At 40.9% G+C, this 18,796-nt stretch overlaps 1 long non-coding RNA gene across 4 annotated transcripts in view; it reads left to right on the plus strand.

Annotated features, from left to right (window-relative positions):
* Window positions 1–18,472, plus strand: part of LOC122553222 — a 25,088-nt gene extending 6,616 nt beyond the window's left edge. The window contains exons 1-3 of one of the 4 annotated variants that reach the window (XR_006312643.1): window positions 2,041–2,124; window positions 2,223–2,288; window positions 17,078–18,472. This is a non-coding gene — a long non-coding RNA (uncharacterized LOC122553222). Of the gene's footprint in view, window positions 1–2,040; window positions 2,125–2,222; window positions 2,289–17,077 lie in introns of those variants that run through there. The other 3 variants (XR_006312645.1, XR_006312642.1, XR_006312644.1) reach the window with 3 other exon arrangements.
* Window positions 18,473–18,796: the final 324 nt, after the last annotated feature.

Raw genomic sequence — 18,796 nt, forward strand, 5'->3', positions numbered from 1 at the left:
CCCCGGGTACAACAGAGCGTTACAAGGGGACATAAATTTAAGGTAAAGGGTGGAAGGTATAGGGGGGATGTCAGGGGTAGGTTCTTTACCCAGAGAGTGGTGGGGGCATGGAATGCGCTGCCTGTGGGAGTGGTAGAGTCAGAATCATTGGCGACCTTTAAGCGGCAATTGGATAGGTACATGGATGGGTGCTTAAGCTAGGATAAATGTTCGGCACAACATCGTGGGCCGAAGGGCCTGTTCTGTACTGTATTGTTCTATGTTCTATGTTCTAGATTCCCTACAGTGTGGAAACAGGAACTTCGGCCCAACAAGTCCACTCCGGCCCCCTGAAGAGTAACCCACCCAGACCCATTTCCCTCTGATTAATACACCTAACACTATGGACAATTTAGCATGGCCAATTCACCCGATCTGCACATCCTTGGATTGTGGGAGGAAACCGGAGCACCTGGAGGAAACCCACACAGACACGGGGACAATGTGCAAGCTCCACACAGGTAGTCCCCTGAGGCTGGAATCGAACCTGGGTCCCTGGAACTGTGAGGTAGCAGATGCGAACCACTGAGCCACCGTGCCACTCCCAATGGGATAGGGTAGGGGAGTGGATCTGGGAGGATGTTGTTCAGGGGTTGGTGCAGACTTGATGGGTTGAATGGCCTGTTTCCACACTGCAGAGGTTCTATGAAAATATTAGAACTATCTCTCTAGTAGCATTGTGGATGTAAAAACATTTAATAAACTGTAGCAATTTATGGAGGTAGCTTCTTTCTCCTGCAACCAGCAGTGTCCATATGCCCTGAATGAATCAAAACAAAGTTCAAAGTTGAAAGTCAAGTTCAATTGCAAAGTACAAAAACCCAAAATATGATTCTTTTTATGAATAATACCTGAACTGAATTTTATTCCATTTCAAAACAGAAGAGTAAAGCACTGTCTATGTTGACATTATGCAACCTGAAATGATTGAAACTAAGTTTAGTCATGACATTGAAAATGTCCTGAATTTGCCTGTTTTAGAGAACTAGATCTCTCTAATAATTATAGAATCATGAAATTCATCTCACCATATCTATGTCAACCAACAAACACCCCCCAGCCGACACTAATCACTTCCAGATTGTCTATTTCTTTCATTCTTACTTGGACGGGAGGCAACAATTTGATTTCTGACACTTTTCCAGTGCTCTGCCTGCAGATCAGGTACTGCAGCCACCACACAAACTAGTTCCTGCCTGTCTGGCTGATGGGAGTGATACTTGAAAGCTACTTCCTGCTGGGTTCATATGATTGGCATCATCCCAAAAGAACAGGCATGATTGTTCACTGAAATAACTACCATTAATTCTACTTCAAGCAGATTTTGGGAAGGAATCTTCCCCAGATTTTTGATTAAGTCTAATTTGCATTCCCAAAATGGAAGATTTGGATGTGAATGCCACCAAAATCCTTGAATATATTGACAAGAATCTTGCAATATGATTATCATGTTGTGCCAACTGTTGTACCTCAGTGGAAATTCAGGAGCAATAAATGCAGAGAATTGTTCTGTCAGTGGTCTGTATTGGGAATTCAGACACTTGATTGAATTCTTTGCAATTGCAATGACCAAAACTCTGAGTGGATTGGACAATTTTGTAAAGGTAATTCTACTGTGAAAATGCATTGCATACCTTAAGATGGCCTGACAGAAAATTCTGAAATTTAACAGCTCACTCAAAATAATTAATTTAAAACTTCTAGTCAGTTTTATTTTATCCACGGCCTTTCAATTTTAATCTTCAGCCACATCCTGAGTGATTAGAAAATAATATTCAATCAGCTATAGCATCGTCTAAGGCTTATGCCTGTAAAACAACAATCTTGCTGTGAACCAGTTAATTATTTCCACCAGGATACATGGGGAGCAAGTCAGTGCTTACACAAATGTTTCTGTAAATGAGTACTGCCATTAATAATGTCTGCTTACTGAAAAACTGCTTAAACATCTCTATTGCCTCAAACAGTACAATAGATCATTGCACCATACAATACCTTCAGACTGGGAGAAGATCCATGGTTTAGCTGTCCTTTTCTAGGGATAGGATCCTGCAGATGCATCTGACAAAATAGTACAGCACATCTGTAAGCTGACAATCGTGCTGAGGTGCAATCAGCAATGTTTTGATTCAACATTCTGTTGAATATAATGTTAGCTAAACACAGAAGTGTTCTGATTTCAGATAAAAAATGTTACTGTTCTGCAAGCCCTTGGTGCTACAAGTGAAGGAACCTCACTGCAATACAGGGTAAGTTTATCTCAATCTTTCTAATGGGTTAGTACAGTTAGTTCGTCTTCTGGTTAGTATGGGCTGTTCAGATATTAGGTTATGGGGGGGCTGTTTGTTAGAAAGTCATAACTGTAATTTTTAGATTTAAATTTAATTAAAATTTAACTTGTAATCTAACAGCCAAGAGAAGGTTAGTCATGTCACTTGGTGGGGTTTTGTGTTCTGTCTGCGAGATGTGGTCAATGAGAGCATCCCTGATAATTATATCCAAAAGAAGTCTCTGCTGACCTCCTGTAAATATGGCAACTGCTGACCTGGCCCTCTCTGCTGAGAAAGACCAAGCAGCCATCACCAGTTCAAAGCAAGGCAACAGTGAGTTTTCTTTCGGGGATTAACTTGTCCTCAACGTGTTTATAAAATCTCCGAATCCATCCTCCCAGCTTCAACTTCCCTTCTCAGTGATCTTTCAGTAACTCAGTGTGACGATGTCTAGGCCTGGCATGGCCTCAGTGTGGACTTCCGGTCTTGAGGTGAGTCCTCAAAGTGCGCTCCCAGCATGGCTAAGCGCTTATGAAAGATTGTAATGTTTGAACTTTAAGCTTTGTTTCTTTATTCTTCTACTTAAAACTAAAAAGCTCTGTAATGTGTAACTTTAACCTTTTCTCCTATGTTTTACGCAATACTATCATTACTGCAAATGTTTAACTTTCAAATTTGTTCTTTCTTTCAAACTTGTTCTTAAGGATCTGTACCTAGGTACTTGTACCGAAGATGGCACTATGTGTGGCGACATTATACACATTTCACTGGACTCCTGTACTTTTGTACTTGAGTACATGTGACAATAGAGTCATAGAGTCATAGAGATGTACAGCACAGAAGCAGACCCTTCGGTCCAACCCGTCCGTGCCGACCAGATAGCCCAACCCAATCTAGTCCCACCTGCCAGCACCTGGCCCATATCCCTCCAAACCCTTCCTATTCATATACCCATCCAGTTGCCTTTTAAATGTTGCAATTGTACCAGCCTCCAACCCTTCCTCTGGCAGCCCATTCCACACACACACCATCCTCTGCATTAAAAGGTTGCCCCTTAGGTCTCTTTTATATCTTTGCTCTCTCTCACCCTAAACCTATGCCCTCTAGTTCTGGACTCCCCCACCCCAGGGAAAAGACCTTGTCAATTTTCCTTATCTATGCCCCTCATGATTTTATAAACCTTTATAAGGTCACCCCCTCAGCCTCCGACACTCCAGGGAAAACAGCCCTAGCGTATTCAATCTCTCCCTATAGCTCAAATCCTTCAACTCTGGCAACATTCTTGTAAATCTTTTCTGAATCCTTTCAAGTTTCACAATATCCCTCCGATAAGAAGGAGACCAGAATTGCACGCAATATTCTAAAAGTAGCCTAACCAATGTCCTGTACAGCCACAACATGACCTCCCAATTCCTGTACTCAAGCATAGCATAACAAACGCCTTCTTCACTTTGTTCAGCAACACTCCCTAGGACCTTACTATTAAGTGTATAAGTCCCACTAAGTTTGCTTTCCCAAAATGCAGCACCTCGCATTTATCTAAATTAAACTCCATCTGCCACTTCTTAGCCCACTGGCTCATCTGATCAAGATCCTGTTGCAATCTGAGGTAACTTTCTGTGCTGTTGACTAAACCTCCAATAAAATCAAAATCTAAATTTGAAAAATGTGTACCCAGCTTCAGCTGCTCACTGAATGAATGGATCAGCTTGAGTCACAGATGACAAAACTAAGGTGCGCATAAATGGTGGGCAGAATCATAGATAGAAGTTATGTGGTCACCCCCAAGGTACAGGAAGATGGATGAATGACTGCTGGACAGGGCAGGCAGTCAATACAGGAGTCCCCTGCAGCTGTCCCCCTGTCAAACGGGTCTTCCATTTGGGATACCGATGAGGGGGTTGGCCCATCAGGTGACAGCAGCAATAGCAGCCAGAGCAGTGGCACCATGGCTGGCTCTGCTGTACAGAATGAAGGGTCAAAGTTTAGTAGAGCAACAGTAATTGGAGATTTGATAGTCAGGAGTGCAGATAGGTGCTTCTGTGGCTGGGAGAGAGACACCAGGATGGAATGATACCTCCCTGGTGTCAGGGTCATGGATGTCTCTGAGTGGGTAAAAAGCATCCTGAAACGGGAGGGTGAACAGACAGAAGTCATTGCCCATATTGACACAAATGGCATAGCTTGAACCAGTGACACGGTCCTGCAACGACAATTCAGGGGGCTAAGTTGTAAACTAAAAAATAGGACCTCTTGGGTAGTAATCCCAGGATTATTCCCTGTGCCATTACTGAGGCTAGGAATAGAGACAAAGTACAACTGAACACGTGACTGAAGAGCTAGTGTAGGGGGAGGCCCTAAGCTATGTGGATCACTGAGATGGTGGGATGTGAACAAGAAGGACTGGTTGCTCCTAAACTGGAGGAGCATGGATATCCTGTCAGGGAGGTTTGATACTGCCATTCAGGAGGGTTTAAACTGGTCTTGCCGGGGGGGGGGTGGGAACCGGAGCAGCAGATCAATAAGTATAGAGACTGCGGAAGAGTGTAAGGCAAATAAAGCTAAGAGGAAGAGCAGTCAGGGAGAGGTTGCTGAGCTCAGTGGAACTGGAGGCTTGGACTATATTTGCTTCAATGCAAGAGGTATAACAGGTAAAACAGATGAACTTAAAGCCTGGATTTATGCATGCAATTGTAATGTTGTTGCTGTTACACTGACATGGTTGAAAGAGGGACAGGATTAGCAGCTTAATGTTCCAGTATATCATGTTTTAGATGAGATAGAGAAGGAAGCAAAAGCGGGGAGTTGCATTACTTGTTAGGAAGCTGTGTTGAGGAAGGACACCCTGGGGGGATATCTTGTAGCAAGACATTATGGGTTGAGCTCAGGAATAGAATGTGAGCAATCACAATACTGGGATTGTACTACAGACCTCCCAGCTGCCAGGAGGAGATACAGGAAGAGATGTATACAGTAGTTAGATTCTGCAAAGATCTGAAAATTACAGGATTATTGAGGGAGTTGATTTTAACCTGTCCCATATTGACTGGAACTCCCTTAGTGCTGAGGTTTAGGTGAGGAGCAATTTGTTAGGTGTGTCCAGGAGGGTGTTTTGAAACAGTATGTGAATAGTCTAATGAGGGAAGGGTCAAGATTAGAGTGGTGCTGGAAATGCACAGCACATCATGCAGCATCCGAGGAGCAGGAAAATTTACGTTTCAGGCAGGAGCCCTTCATCAGGAGTGAGGCTGGAAGCCTTGGGGGTGGAGAGATAAATGGGAGAGTGTGGGGCTTGGGAGAAGGTAGCTGGGAGTGCAATAGGTGGATGAAGGAGGGAGTAAAGGTGATATGTCAGAGAGCAGGGTGGAGCAGAAGGTAGATTGACAGGTGGGACATGTCATGAGGATGGTGCTGAGCTGGAAGTTTGGAATTGGGGTAAGGTGGGGGGAGGGGAAATGAGGAAACTGGTGAAGTCCACATTGATGGGGTTGAAGGGTTCCAAGGCGGAAGATGAGGCGTTCTTCCTGCAGGTGTCAGGTGGTGAGGGAGTGGCAGTGGAGGATGCCCAGGACCTGCATATCCTCGGCAGACTGGGAGGGGGATTTGAAATGTTTGGCCGCGAGGCGGTGGGGTTATTTGGTGTGGGTATCACGGAGATGTTCCCTGAAGTGCTCTGCGAGAAGGCGCCCAGTCTCCCCAATGTAGAGGAAACCGCATCGGGAGCAATGGATACAATAAGTGACATTTGTGGAAGTGCAGGTGAAATCTCAATGGATGTGGAAGGCTCCTTTGAGGCCTTAGATGGAGGTGAGGCGGTGGGGAGGTGTGGGTGCAGGTTTTGCAATTCCTGCGGTGGCAGGGGAAGGTGCCAGGAGGGGATGGTGCGTTGTTGGGGGGCGTGGACCTGACCAGGTAGTCAAGGAGAGAACGGTCTTTGCCGAAAGCGGATAGAGGTGGGGAGAGAAATGTGTCCCTGATGGTGGGGTCCATTTGTAGGTGGCGGAAATATTGGCAGATAATGCGGTTTATGCGGAGGTTGGTGGGGTGGTCTCCCTGACTGCTCTTCCTCTTAGCTTTATTTGCCTTACACTCTTCCGCAGTCTCTATACTTATTGGTGAGGAGACTCTGCAAATGACTCCACCCTCATTCCCCCTACCACCATGCCGACTCCAGTTATAGTCTCCACCCCCACTCTCAGCTCCAGCCCTATACCAGGTCGTAGCTCCAAACCCTGCTGAGTTTTCAATATACCCCCAGACCCCCTCCTCACTGAGAATGAACGATCAGTCCTCAGCAAAGGCCTTACCTCCACTACCAGGCCGACGTTTCGCAAATCGGTTGTCCCTGTGTTCCGCGAGTGTTTGGGTCTTTTCAGAGGTGAATTCATCCACAATCTCCATCCATTTTAAGCATTGCCATCAACTGAGGATGATTAAAACGGTGAACTAAAAGCTGTAATATTTGAATAAAGTCCTATTGGACTTCCATTTTGAGGTATAATTTGAATGAAACCAATGTGTGACATTTGTCACTCTTATTGGCTTTTCCTTCTGCGAATCACCCTCAACATCCCTCTTCAACATCCCATCATCCCCTCTGTCCTCTTGATGCCCCTCTCAGTTTTCCCATTGCCTTCTGTGTCCTCCATTCCCATTCACTCACTACCCACTAGGCACAGGACTCATGAGCAATATAAATAACACTGGCAAGTATTTTAAATGGTTATAATATTTAAATAAAAATAAGGCATTCAGCAGACTCTTTGAAAAAGAAACACTCTCTACAATCTCAAAACTTAATCAAACAGATCCTGATGAAGGCCTTCTCCTCGAAACGTTGACCGTCCTGCTTTGACTCTGATCTCCAGCATCTGCAGTCCTTACTTTCTCCTAGATTCAGTGAAAGCTCCATTGAAGGAATAAATAACACACAAGCATTGAAAACACGATTCAAAGAAAGATCAAATTAATAAAACTATTTATTATACAAAACTGATGATCATCTATGTTACAGTGTATACAATCCTCTTCTCTCCAACTCCTCCCCAGCCCTGCACCACCCACTGTCACACAACTCACACACACACACTCACAGAGACAGATACACACACAGACACACATACGCGCTCCTACTGACCCATACACTCATGCAGACCCCCTCGCATACACAAGCCCTCTCTCATACATTCATACATACACTCCCACACTCACATACACCGTCTCATGGACTTATACCCCCTTACACACGCTTGCGCACACACACACACTCCATCTGATCAATCTGGCAACTCGTTAGTTCTGTTCCATGTCTGAGATTTGAAATTATCACTGAACTTTAAGCTACTGAAATTCTCAAATCAACGGTCTCAAGTGACTCATTTAACACACTTTCTCAACACTGATAGATGCATGAGAGGACTTTATCCATTGGAAAAGACACACATACTGGTAAAACTTTTCACAATGTTGGTCAATTTAATGGTCAACTTTTTAAGGTCAGAAATCTATAACAGTCATTACATTGAAAGCATAATACAATCTTCATGCACAGTTAAATTGCAACATGTAAAGTTGGCAACTTACCTGTCTATACTTTTCTGACTCTTCAGCGGGTCGTCCACTAACTTATACGACCTGCATCCCACAGACTTTAGTTACCTACGTACCCCAACAAAAATCGGGGAAAATTGGATTTGCAGCAGAATTTAAATAGTGACTGCCCAGTTACTTTAGGATGAATGTCACATCATAGCCCTTCCCAGTTTTTCGCTCACCTACAGGAAAAGTTGGCTCTGCTGCGAATTGGCAGAAAAGTTAAAAATTGCAGCCACACACATCTGTACATGTTCAGAGTCAAGAGGGGAAGTTTCAGCTCCTTATAGGTTGGAACTAATGAAGTCTAGTATTGGAGTTTGTCAAAGATTTCTCTCACATTTGGATGAATTGGAATGTAGGATTTGCCAGTAAAATGCTTACAGATATTTCACACTGTCACTCTGAAAATGCATAGAGAGTAAAGATATTTTGGTAGTTTTAAACACCCGCACAAAACACTCACATTCCTTAATGTAAAAGCATGTACATGTGTGAGCCAGATAGACCTCTTTGTTCAACCCAAGTGTTCTCATCAGAATTTAGTATAACTTACAGCTTTATAAAATGTGTAACAGATTCCGTTTATTATTTAAGAGTGCTATCAGACTTTCAGAGTTTACTTCAAAGAATTTGGATTTAAAAATAAATGCAGAAAACTTCAAGGGGAATTTATGCAGTCATTTAACAAATAAAGACTTATTTCGTTTATCTTGAATAAACTAAGGACTTATTCTGTTATGAAGGTAAAATATCACCTACCAAAAAACTAACATCTCATTTTAAATACATTGAAATGGATGATTAAAGTTTTAAAAAATGATATGGGATGGGGGAGGGCTGTTGTGTACGAAATATTTAAAAGCATTTTTACTAGATGACCATGTTCTTACTTACTGTACTTATGGCCAGCTGTGATAAACCATGTTATTTTCACTAAATTCCCATGATACCTGAACTTTCTGATATCATGCTGACTTGAAGACATTAAAATAATGTTCTGGGACTCTGCGTACAGTGACATGCTGTGCTTTTAGATTTAATTAATTAATTATTATGCAGACTTGAAAATTACTTAATGTTTGTTAAAGTAGTTTTATTTATCTTTCAAATACACATTATTCTTCTCGTTCAGACAGCCTTGCAAAATTTGTATTATATCTTTTAGACTTTAAAAAATATTTTCAAATGAACAAGACAGGAAAATGTCACTTAATCTGGAGAAAATCACTTTCTTGAGCACTATCATTCTTAAATTGAGTGCTGGATTGGTTAATATTTCTTTCAACTAAAGACCACCATTTTGAGCTTTTGTCAGCTCTTATGGGCTCTGGTCCTGACTGTATCATCTTCACCAATGAGGCTAACTATTATTGTGAGGTCTGCAAAATATTTTCAGGCCTCATGGTTATCCTTTACGTTACTATCTACTTCGTCAGTGAGACCACATTATTGCAGTTCCAAAACATTGCATTTGTGTGCCCTGTTACTCCTGAGATCCTAATTCATAATTTGATCAGTTTGAGGTCGATTCCTCCACTGCAGCTCTTATTGCCTCCACTATTCCTACTGTCTACAAATTCTAGATAATACCAAATTCTGGAACCTAACTCTGTTCCTGCTTGAACACTCACCGGTCCAACATCCCTGTTCCTGCTAAAGTCTGCTGAAACCTTGTGCCTGCGCAAATGAATTTTGAAATCTTTATGCTTACCTTCAAGTGCCTCCATTAAACTTTTTGGTGATCTCATAATCAAAATCTGGGCTGCTATCAATATGTAGGAAGTAGGTTCAATTGAAGGATTTGTGACGGAATTGTATTTATGGCTAAAAAGGAAGAATGTGCAGGATTATAGGGAGAAGATGGAACAATGGTATTAGGGGAATTGCACATACAGAGTGCTGGTGCAGACATGATGGGTCAGATGGCTTCCTTCAGTGCTGAGATGGACCTGTAAATGTTCTGAATTACCTCACTCCCGAGTGAACAATGGCAACCATACCTTCCTCTCCATGCTCCCTTTGCATTCATGCTCAATTATCATTTGCTTCCAATTTGTAAAGCTACAGGGCAATCTTTGAATCTTTTGAAATTTCTTCATTATAATTCTCTCTGATAGTGTCTTCAGTGCCTTTAAAAGCTTTCTAAAAGTCCTTCAAGTTAATGGGCCCAGCAAGCAACTCTCCACAGTGACGTTTGCTCCTGTTCCCTTTTGTCCTTTCCACCTCCTTAAGTGTTGGGATACTTCATTTAAATCAAAGTTCCATTTTATTTTGTTTTTAGTTAGTTTTTCTCTGGAAATATTCTTGTTTAAATAGTGTAAACTTAACTTAAGTACATTTATGAGCTCAATTTGGTGAGGAGTGTATGATTTTAAAAGCATTTTCCTTACATTGTGTTAACATAAAGTCCAATTACCTCATGGATATCTCAACACTGTGTAAAGATAGAACAGCTGGGATAATAAAAATACTAATCCAGTCTGAATTGAAATAATACAGTCAATGAACTAAAAATGCCTCCTTTATATCTTTAGTTTGTTTGAGCTATAAATTCAAGTTAACCACAAACAATTACAACCTCTTTATGGTTTACTATAATATGAGTTAATTATCGACATGCACACTTATAATTATTATATTAACAATAAGAAGATGAAATACTAAATTGAGAGTTTGTCCAGCCCAAAGAAGGCATGTGCACTTTTGATGGCTAAGCACTTGCATAAAGTCAGTTAATTTAAGTAATTGCATGACATTCCTAACAAATATTCAATGGAAACACAACGAGGTTTGGGGAATCGGTGATTTAAGAAATTCTTGAAATGTTGTTGGCCACCAATTTAAGTTACGTTTGTATTATCTTTGAAGAAAATTGTCTGAGTGTTGCCAAGCACTCAGAGATTGGATGCCCTGATGCAGGTGGTTCTGAAATGTAAAATAACATCACTTCAAGACGAGGTCCACACAGTTAGAAAGAGTACCATTTACTGTTCATCATGTGGCTTTGCCCTGACTGATATAATCTAGCATGATATTTTTGCACATTGTGCTAACGATGCTTTGGGACTGCTTTTACATTTACAGCGCTCATGAGATGGCTACCATGACACCTTTAGCCCTATTATTCCGATGTTTAACTATGACCAATCACATGTACTGATTGTTGCACTCTAGAAGTTCCTAAATCTCACTCCACATTTTATATATTTTCACACACTATCAGAGTGATAAATAAGATTCCAATTTTGTCACTAACTGCTTGATTTTAGCAAACTTTAATTTTACAAAATGTGGTTAGAATTTATGTGGATAATTGTATCGTAAAATAGGTCTTTCACTGTGATGCTAATTTCCTTCTTAAAGGACTGAGAACAAAATGCTGGTGATCACAACAGGTCAGGCAGCATCCATGCAGAGAGAGCAAGCTAACATTTCAAATTTAGATGACTCTTCATCAGAGCTCTTGTGAAGTGTGAAGAGGGCAGCATTAATGTTTTGGAGGGTGGGACCTGACTGCATGCTTGTTGCACCTACTCGAAACAGATATGCAAATAACACATTTCACACCATAGTCAGGAAGGAATTACGTAACTATGGAGCTATTTTTGTAGGTGTTACCCAGGTTAAGTTTACTGACGTGTCAGTGATGACATTTTTCCACTCACACATGGAAAATGTACATATCTGTGGTGTATCTTTGTTACAGAAATGAAACCATTTCCTTTTATTTTCACTGTGAAAATGTAGAGACAACATGTGTTTGTGTTCATGATGTCTATGGTGAACCTTTTGAGGTATTCATTCTCTAAAGAAGGTGGTGGTTTACTGGTCAAAAGCAGTATAATCCTCCCACGTGCATGTCTGAGAGCTAGTTACTTCAGAAATGAAATCAAAACAAAATTATTCTATTTTCTTTCTTAAAATTTTTTTAAAAATCGGTTCAGGGTGATGCCCCTTCTATCCATTCAGACATTTGTTTGCAATGTGTCATGTACTTAGGCTATTTATTTTAATTTTGTAAAAACTTTCATTTAGGAATTTTGATAGCATACACTTGTAACGCACAGACTTTTATGTATTTCCTTCTGTGGCAACTTATTTTTGATTTGCAATACTAAAATCAGACCATTATCTTTAAATCCAACAGTTGTTTCTGATTCATGTTGCATAGTTTCTGTTCATTCTCCTTCTCTTCTTCTCTCTTTGTTATATTGTCCTGGTTAACTTCCTGCAGGGACATGGTCACACTGTGATCTTATTGCTGACAGGAGAAGAAAATAGTTAGCTCGAGCAAATTGTCCAGGCTTGTAATTAGATCCTTGGTCAAAATCCTGGAATTCCCTCCCAATGTTTCTGAATGTCTACCCACAGCACAAGGACAGCAGTGGTTCAAGAAGGCAGCTCATTACCACTCGGTCACCCCCACATCCCACAAGTGAATAAGAACACAGACGGACAAAGTGAGACCCTGGTGTGGACTGGGTAGCTCAAGATCTCAAAGCTCTGTAGCAGATGAGGGATCTGAATACACTGGGGGAGTGGACTAGTGGTCACATCCAGCCCCCAAAATATCTGACAAATGAAATCACAGGGATGACCAATGATAGATTAGTTGCCCTTCACTTCATGAGAGAAACAGTATCTGTGAGGAGCAGCTCCTCCAATCATAGATATGGTCCCACTCAAGCTGCTTCTCCAGAGACAGAATTCATGATTGGACAATCAGGAAGATTAGGAGAGAATCCATGGTCAGTGGAGCTGCTTTCCCACCCATTTTGCAGGAGGAAACTTGCTGGAGCACTGATGTGAGATGGAGATCTTGGACCCAGAGGCTGTGAGAAGGATAGGGAGTCAGGTTGGAATTCAGTGAACAGGATTGAACTGGCTATGGGGTTGATATCCCCTGAGTTGGTGTCACCAGGGAGAAGAGAGAGAAGCTGAAAACTCCCAAGATCAAAATGTTAGCCTTGGATGATTAGGCTGGTCAGTCGAGCATCTTGATTTGCTTGTAGGGTGACCCAGCAATGGGAATCAATGGGACAGAATTGATGTTCCTGGTTTTTTTTTTAAAAAAGAGGGTTTCTTAACAGTGTGAGCTTATTAAGGAGTGGTTTAACAATTAAGTAATTATAAACCTTTCCCCTTCTTGCCTTGATTTTTAACAAAAAATATATCGCAGGAGGTGGGTTGAAAGAACTGTGGGGTACAGCACAGGAATTTGACCAATCAGGTATTGTGAGTACACTTAATAATCACATGTCAAATTAGGAGCTGGGACACATTTGTTTAATTTTCCATTCATGATGACTGTTAATTTCTGGTTAAATGATGGCATTAATTCATGGTCTGAACAGATCCACACTCATGTACTGAGGTTGCTGATGAGTTTTGAATGTAAATGCACACACAACAAACATCAGAATTTTTCTGAAGGATTTTTTCAGCTCTGCTCTGTCCAATCCAATAAACAGTTGTGCCTATTCAGCAAAAACACAAGGGCTTAATGGAATGAGCAGTTTCCAATAAAATGAGTAAAACCTGAAACCAAAGACCACAGTGTCTAGTTAATTTAGCGTCAAAAAAGTGGAATGTGTGGAATTTGACTTGATTTCAGTAGAGTCGAAAAGTGCGGCACTGGAAAAGCACAGCAAGTCAGGCAGCATCCGAGGAGAGGAAAATTGACTTTTCGGGCATAAGCCCTTCATCAGGAATTCAATACATTTGATTTTTATCCCAAAAGCATTTGATATGGGACTGTGCAATCTACGCACCCTGGAGGCAGGAAGTAAACTTAATTAAGTTGCAGACTCCCTATCCTTCTCACAGCCTCTGGGTCCAAGATCTCCATCTCACATCACTGCTCCAGCAAGCTTCCTCCTGCAAAATGGGTGGGAAAGCAGCTCCACTGACCATGGATTCTCTCCTAATCTTCCTGATTGTCTAATCATGTGGTTGCAGACCGGAATCCCGTTACCTACCCAACCTTAATTGAATGAACTTCCAGGTGGAAAGGCCCAAGCTTGGCTTTCCCAACCCATCAAAAATTGGTCCCTTGAACCAATCAGTTAATGACCACTTTAGGACCTCACCTTGCCTGGCAACTACTAAAACTCCGGGAAGATTTGTTTGTTTAGAACAAATCAGCCTACCTGATTGGTTAGCCAATGTGGGCAGTCTGTCAATTTGGGGCAACTCTCAATTGGCTCTAACCTGTGCACAATTGAATTTTAGGACTTTGGGCGAAGGTTGGCTATTGACAGTCAAAACACCTACCCTCTCTTCTGCACCTATCCCTCCATATCTTTGTGACCCCCAACTCCAAAATCCCTCCTCAAACATTGTTCCACCTGGGAAGCTGAAGGTTGGCAGCATGGGCACTGCTCAGGTGTGGGTTTACCAGCCTCTACTTGTCCAACAAGTTCGGGTATCTGAGACTTTCCACCTGCTTGCCCCAAAAGTTTGGGTATCTAGGATGTCCTGGTCCAGGTTCTAAATCTGATTCGACTGAAATCTGGTCTGGATGAAACTCATCAGAGCTAATCAGCTGCCTTGATGGTGGAAGATCTGGCAGTCTTTCTTATTTAACAGCCCCTAGTCTTCTCTCCCAGAACCTCACCTTCCCCTGTTTTCAAAATAAGTCTAAAGATTAGATTCCCTACAGTGTGGAAACAGGTCTTTCAGCCCAGCATTGTCCACACCAACCCTCTGAAAAGGAACCTACCCAGACCCATTCCCCTCCCCTATATTTACCCCTGACTAATAGCCTACACTATGGGCAATTTAGCATGGCCAATTCACCTGACCCGCACATCTTTGGGGTGTGGAGGAAACCAGAGCACCTGGATGAAACCCACGCAGAGAATGTGCAAACTCCACACAGACAGTTGCCTGAGGCTGGAATCAAGCCTGGGACCCTGGTGCTATGAAGCAGCAGTGCTAACCACTGAGTCACCGTGCCATCCCTTGTAAAGTGGGATGACTCTGGCCAGAAAATTAGAAAGTGACTTTATTTCAACATAGGCTAATATCAATATCAAGGAATTTGCTCTAAAATCTATTCAATGCTAAATTTTCAAATCAGCTTTAAAGAGGAATTGAATATGAGCAGAAGAAACACACATTTATTTATGGACAGTGAAGTCGAATGTCAGTCAGTCATTCAGTACGACCACACATGAGGCAGCTCATTTCTACAATATGTTCAGTTTCAGCAAAACAGCATTGAAAAATGTCCCAAGGCAACCTTCCCATGAAGGTGCAAGAGACACTTCATCCAACACACATGCATACACATAGGCAACTGAATGTTCTCAGCAACTGAATGACATTGCTAATGGTGAAATGGGAAAATACAATGCTAGATTGGAAAGAAGGGATTTTTGACGTTGGGGAAACAGTCTGATTTTCCAACCAAAATTTGAATGGTGAGATCAGAAGGTCTCTAGTGAGTGGCCTATTTGCATACATTTGTATTTCATCAATAATGATATCACTACCTTTATATGCAATCCCTTATTCTCCTAGAGAGAAGCTAGATGGTGACAATTCCTGACATAAAAGTGGCAACTCTAGCAAGCCAGTTTGCTACTTGGTCCTCCTGGTTACGTCTTGCTAGAGTCTAAGAGCAGTAGTTCTCAGTGAAGTCTACTGTGACTGTCATCAGTCTGGGAGTGGCACCAGTGTCAGTAAAGGTACAAAGTAAAAAAATCATACAACATCAAGTTATAGTTCAACATTTTTATTTGGAAGCACTAGTATTTGGAGTGCTGGTCCTTCATCAGCTGGTTGTGGAGTATAACACCGTAAGACACAGAATTTATAGCAAACATTTACAGTGTGATGTAACTGAAATTATATATTGAAAAAGACCTGGATTGTTTGTTAAGTCTCTCATCTTTTAGAATGAACATGTTGGTTTCAGTTTTTTCATATGTAAATTGCAGAATGTTTTTAAAGTTACATTCTCAAGTACATTCTCATAACTTTAACAATTAGTGTCAAGTTGGCCCAGGTAATGCATTGAAGGTGTGAAGTGCTCGATGTGAGACCGTCTGTATCACAATGTTCAGACTGATTCTAATGTAAAAAAATGAGTTTCCAGAATCTTACATGGATTCATGCAGTTTTTGAGCAAAATAAAATGTAATTCTGCCAGTACAAATTCACCCTACAAACTTCTGTGTGTGTATATTTGTGTATGTGTGTGTGTAAAGGGGTATAAGTCTGTGAGAAGATGCATGTGTGCGTGTGAATATGGGAATGTATGTGTGAGTGTATGAGAGAGGGCTTGTGTATGAGAGGGGGTCTGCATGAGTGTATGGGTCTGTAGGAGTGTGTATGTGTTTAGGAGTGTTTGGGTGTGTGTGTGCGTGTGAAAAAGTATAGTGTGGTGGGGTCACCCATAATTGAGATCATCCTCATGGGTACTGAACTTGGCTATCAGCCTCTGCTCGGCCACTTTGCGTTATTGCCTGTCCTGAAGTCCGCCTTGGAGGACAGTCACCCAAAAGTTCCTGGTCGATTGTGCCAGACCGCTGAAGTGTTCTCTGACTGGGAGGGAACACTCCTGTCTGTTGATTGTTTTGCAGTGTCCATTCATCTGTTGCAGTAGCCTCTGCTTGGTCTCACAAATGTACCATGCCTCAGGGCATCCTTGCTTGCAGCGTATGAGATAGGCAACATTGGCTGAGTCACATGAATTACTGCCACGTACATGGTGGGAGGTGTCCCCACACGTAATGGTGGTATCCATGTTGTCACTCTGACACATCTTCCAGCATATATAATGCGCAAAATTGTGTCAAATAACTCAGTAGAGCTCATGGAAAAAAATTCTCATGGAAGTGAACCTCTCTGAAATTGATACAGCCAATTTTTAATAAAAGTTATCCCACAGTCTTTGTAAATTATACCATCTTAACTGTCTAATAAAAGGAAACCTTCAAAAAAATCAACATACACGCAGAAGATAATTTTGCAATGTGAATGTGCCCACTAATAAAGAGTTGGTAAGAATGATACAGCGGTTCCTGAAAGTCAAATAGTAGTCTTGAGAAAATCTTCAGAGCCCTCAAAACATAATATATTGACCCAGAGCCAGACTTTTAAAAAGGATGTGATTACTTTAATGAAAATGGCTTTTTACAAATAATTTTTGTTAATTTTTCCTACAGTGTCAACAAGAATTGCTGTGTGAGATCAAAAAGTTTTGAAAATCTGCCGAATAATATGTCTGGAAAAAGCTATTGCCCAATAAATAGCTCTTAAAAAATGTGACTTTAACTGGCAGTATTATGCCTATGATACAGGCTGGTCGCAGGTGGCATTTGCAGCAGGTGGCATAGCTCTGTGACTGTCTCATTGCTTGCTCAGAGGGTAATGGAAACCGTTATCTCCAACTATTGCCAGCTATGTGAATGATTGCCGAGGTGAAATAAGTTTGGATTGTCTGCTGATTTCTCAGCTTATGCAATTTATCATGAAATGTTATACTTTGGGATATTTTTCAGGTTATTCCCATTCTTGGTTTGACAGTGATTTGGCGTTTGGCGTAGGACTCCAGCTTCATGTTGGCTTCTCGCTCACCAAGCCAAAGTAAAAAAAACCTTTTGTACAAGCCTCGTTCCATGTCTGCTGTGTTCTTCCTGCATCTGCTCAATGTTTTTAAATCATTTTGGCAATTGGTAACCTTTTGCAGATTTGCTACGGAATATTGGATTGTTATTAATTTCTTCTTCAGGGAGCCATGTATTCTGCATTGGCCCAACAGATGGAAAAATTCAGGATCACAATCCGCATGAAAAATCATTTTAACAAATATTAAAAAAAGGAAAATAAATGATCAGATAAATATATAAACCTCTTTAAACCAGTTCAAATAGCTAAGAAAAGCACGCTACGCAAAAAGGTTCTGTATTATAGAAAGATGATTTTGATGTGAATCAGATCGGGAATGACAGTCAAAATGAAACAGATGAATTGCTTGATGACCCCAGTCATTTGTGATTTCCTATAAGACTAATGGTTATCTTGCCTAAGTCAGATGAAAGCATCAACACATGTATACAAATTGGGCTTCTATAACATCAATATTTTCCAATATTCCAATGTTTCTGATTTACTTCCTGGCTGCTTTTGTCAGAACGCCACCCAGTGGCATAATAATGATGCCAGGCCATTAAAATTGGCTGATCCTTCCATTGCCACTCTTACACTGGCTGACATTTGTTAAGCTCCATTCCCATTAATGTTCATAATTTTTAATTTCTATCAAATCGTACAGGATAATCATGGCTGTTGTGCAACATTGCTGCGCCAACAATTGATGTCCTCACAAAGATAGTGCATCACTGTAAGTTGTCTTTAACATTAAATCATTTATTATAAGCTGAGTTCTTATGCACATTCATTTATTATTGATAGAAAATAAAGTCTCACCGGAAAACAACATGCCATGTTTTGCCTTCACAGGGATTTGAATGAGAATTAGTTGCATAATTTGAGATTTTAATGCAAGATTCTGAATGGTTGTCAACTGCAGAAATAACTGGCATTTTTGTTAAATGAGAATTTTTAAAAAAAAATTCTATTACCGATTTTACATGAGATATTTCTTTCTTGTAAGATTATTATTGCTCTTTTGTCTTTATATTGTACATTTTTACATAGAGAAATTTTATGCATTGCAATGGTTGTTACATATTCTACTAAATTGCAATATTATATTATAGTCTATAATAAATTGGAGACGTTATTCAGCAGTATTGCAAATGCAAAACAATAAATAATAAGTCATAATGAAAAGCTTTGAGTATTTTTGTTTAACCTAATCATAACATTTTTAACAAGCATTTAAAGAATGGTATTTACAGGAAGAATATATTCTGCTTTGG

This window comes from Chiloscyllium plagiosum, chromosome 9, assembly GCF_004010195.1.
Source record: "Chiloscyllium plagiosum isolate BGI_BamShark_2017 chromosome 9, ASM401019v2, whole genome shotgun sequence".
NCBI lineage: Eukaryota > Metazoa > Chordata > Chondrichthyes > Orectolobiformes > Hemiscylliidae > Chiloscyllium > Chiloscyllium plagiosum.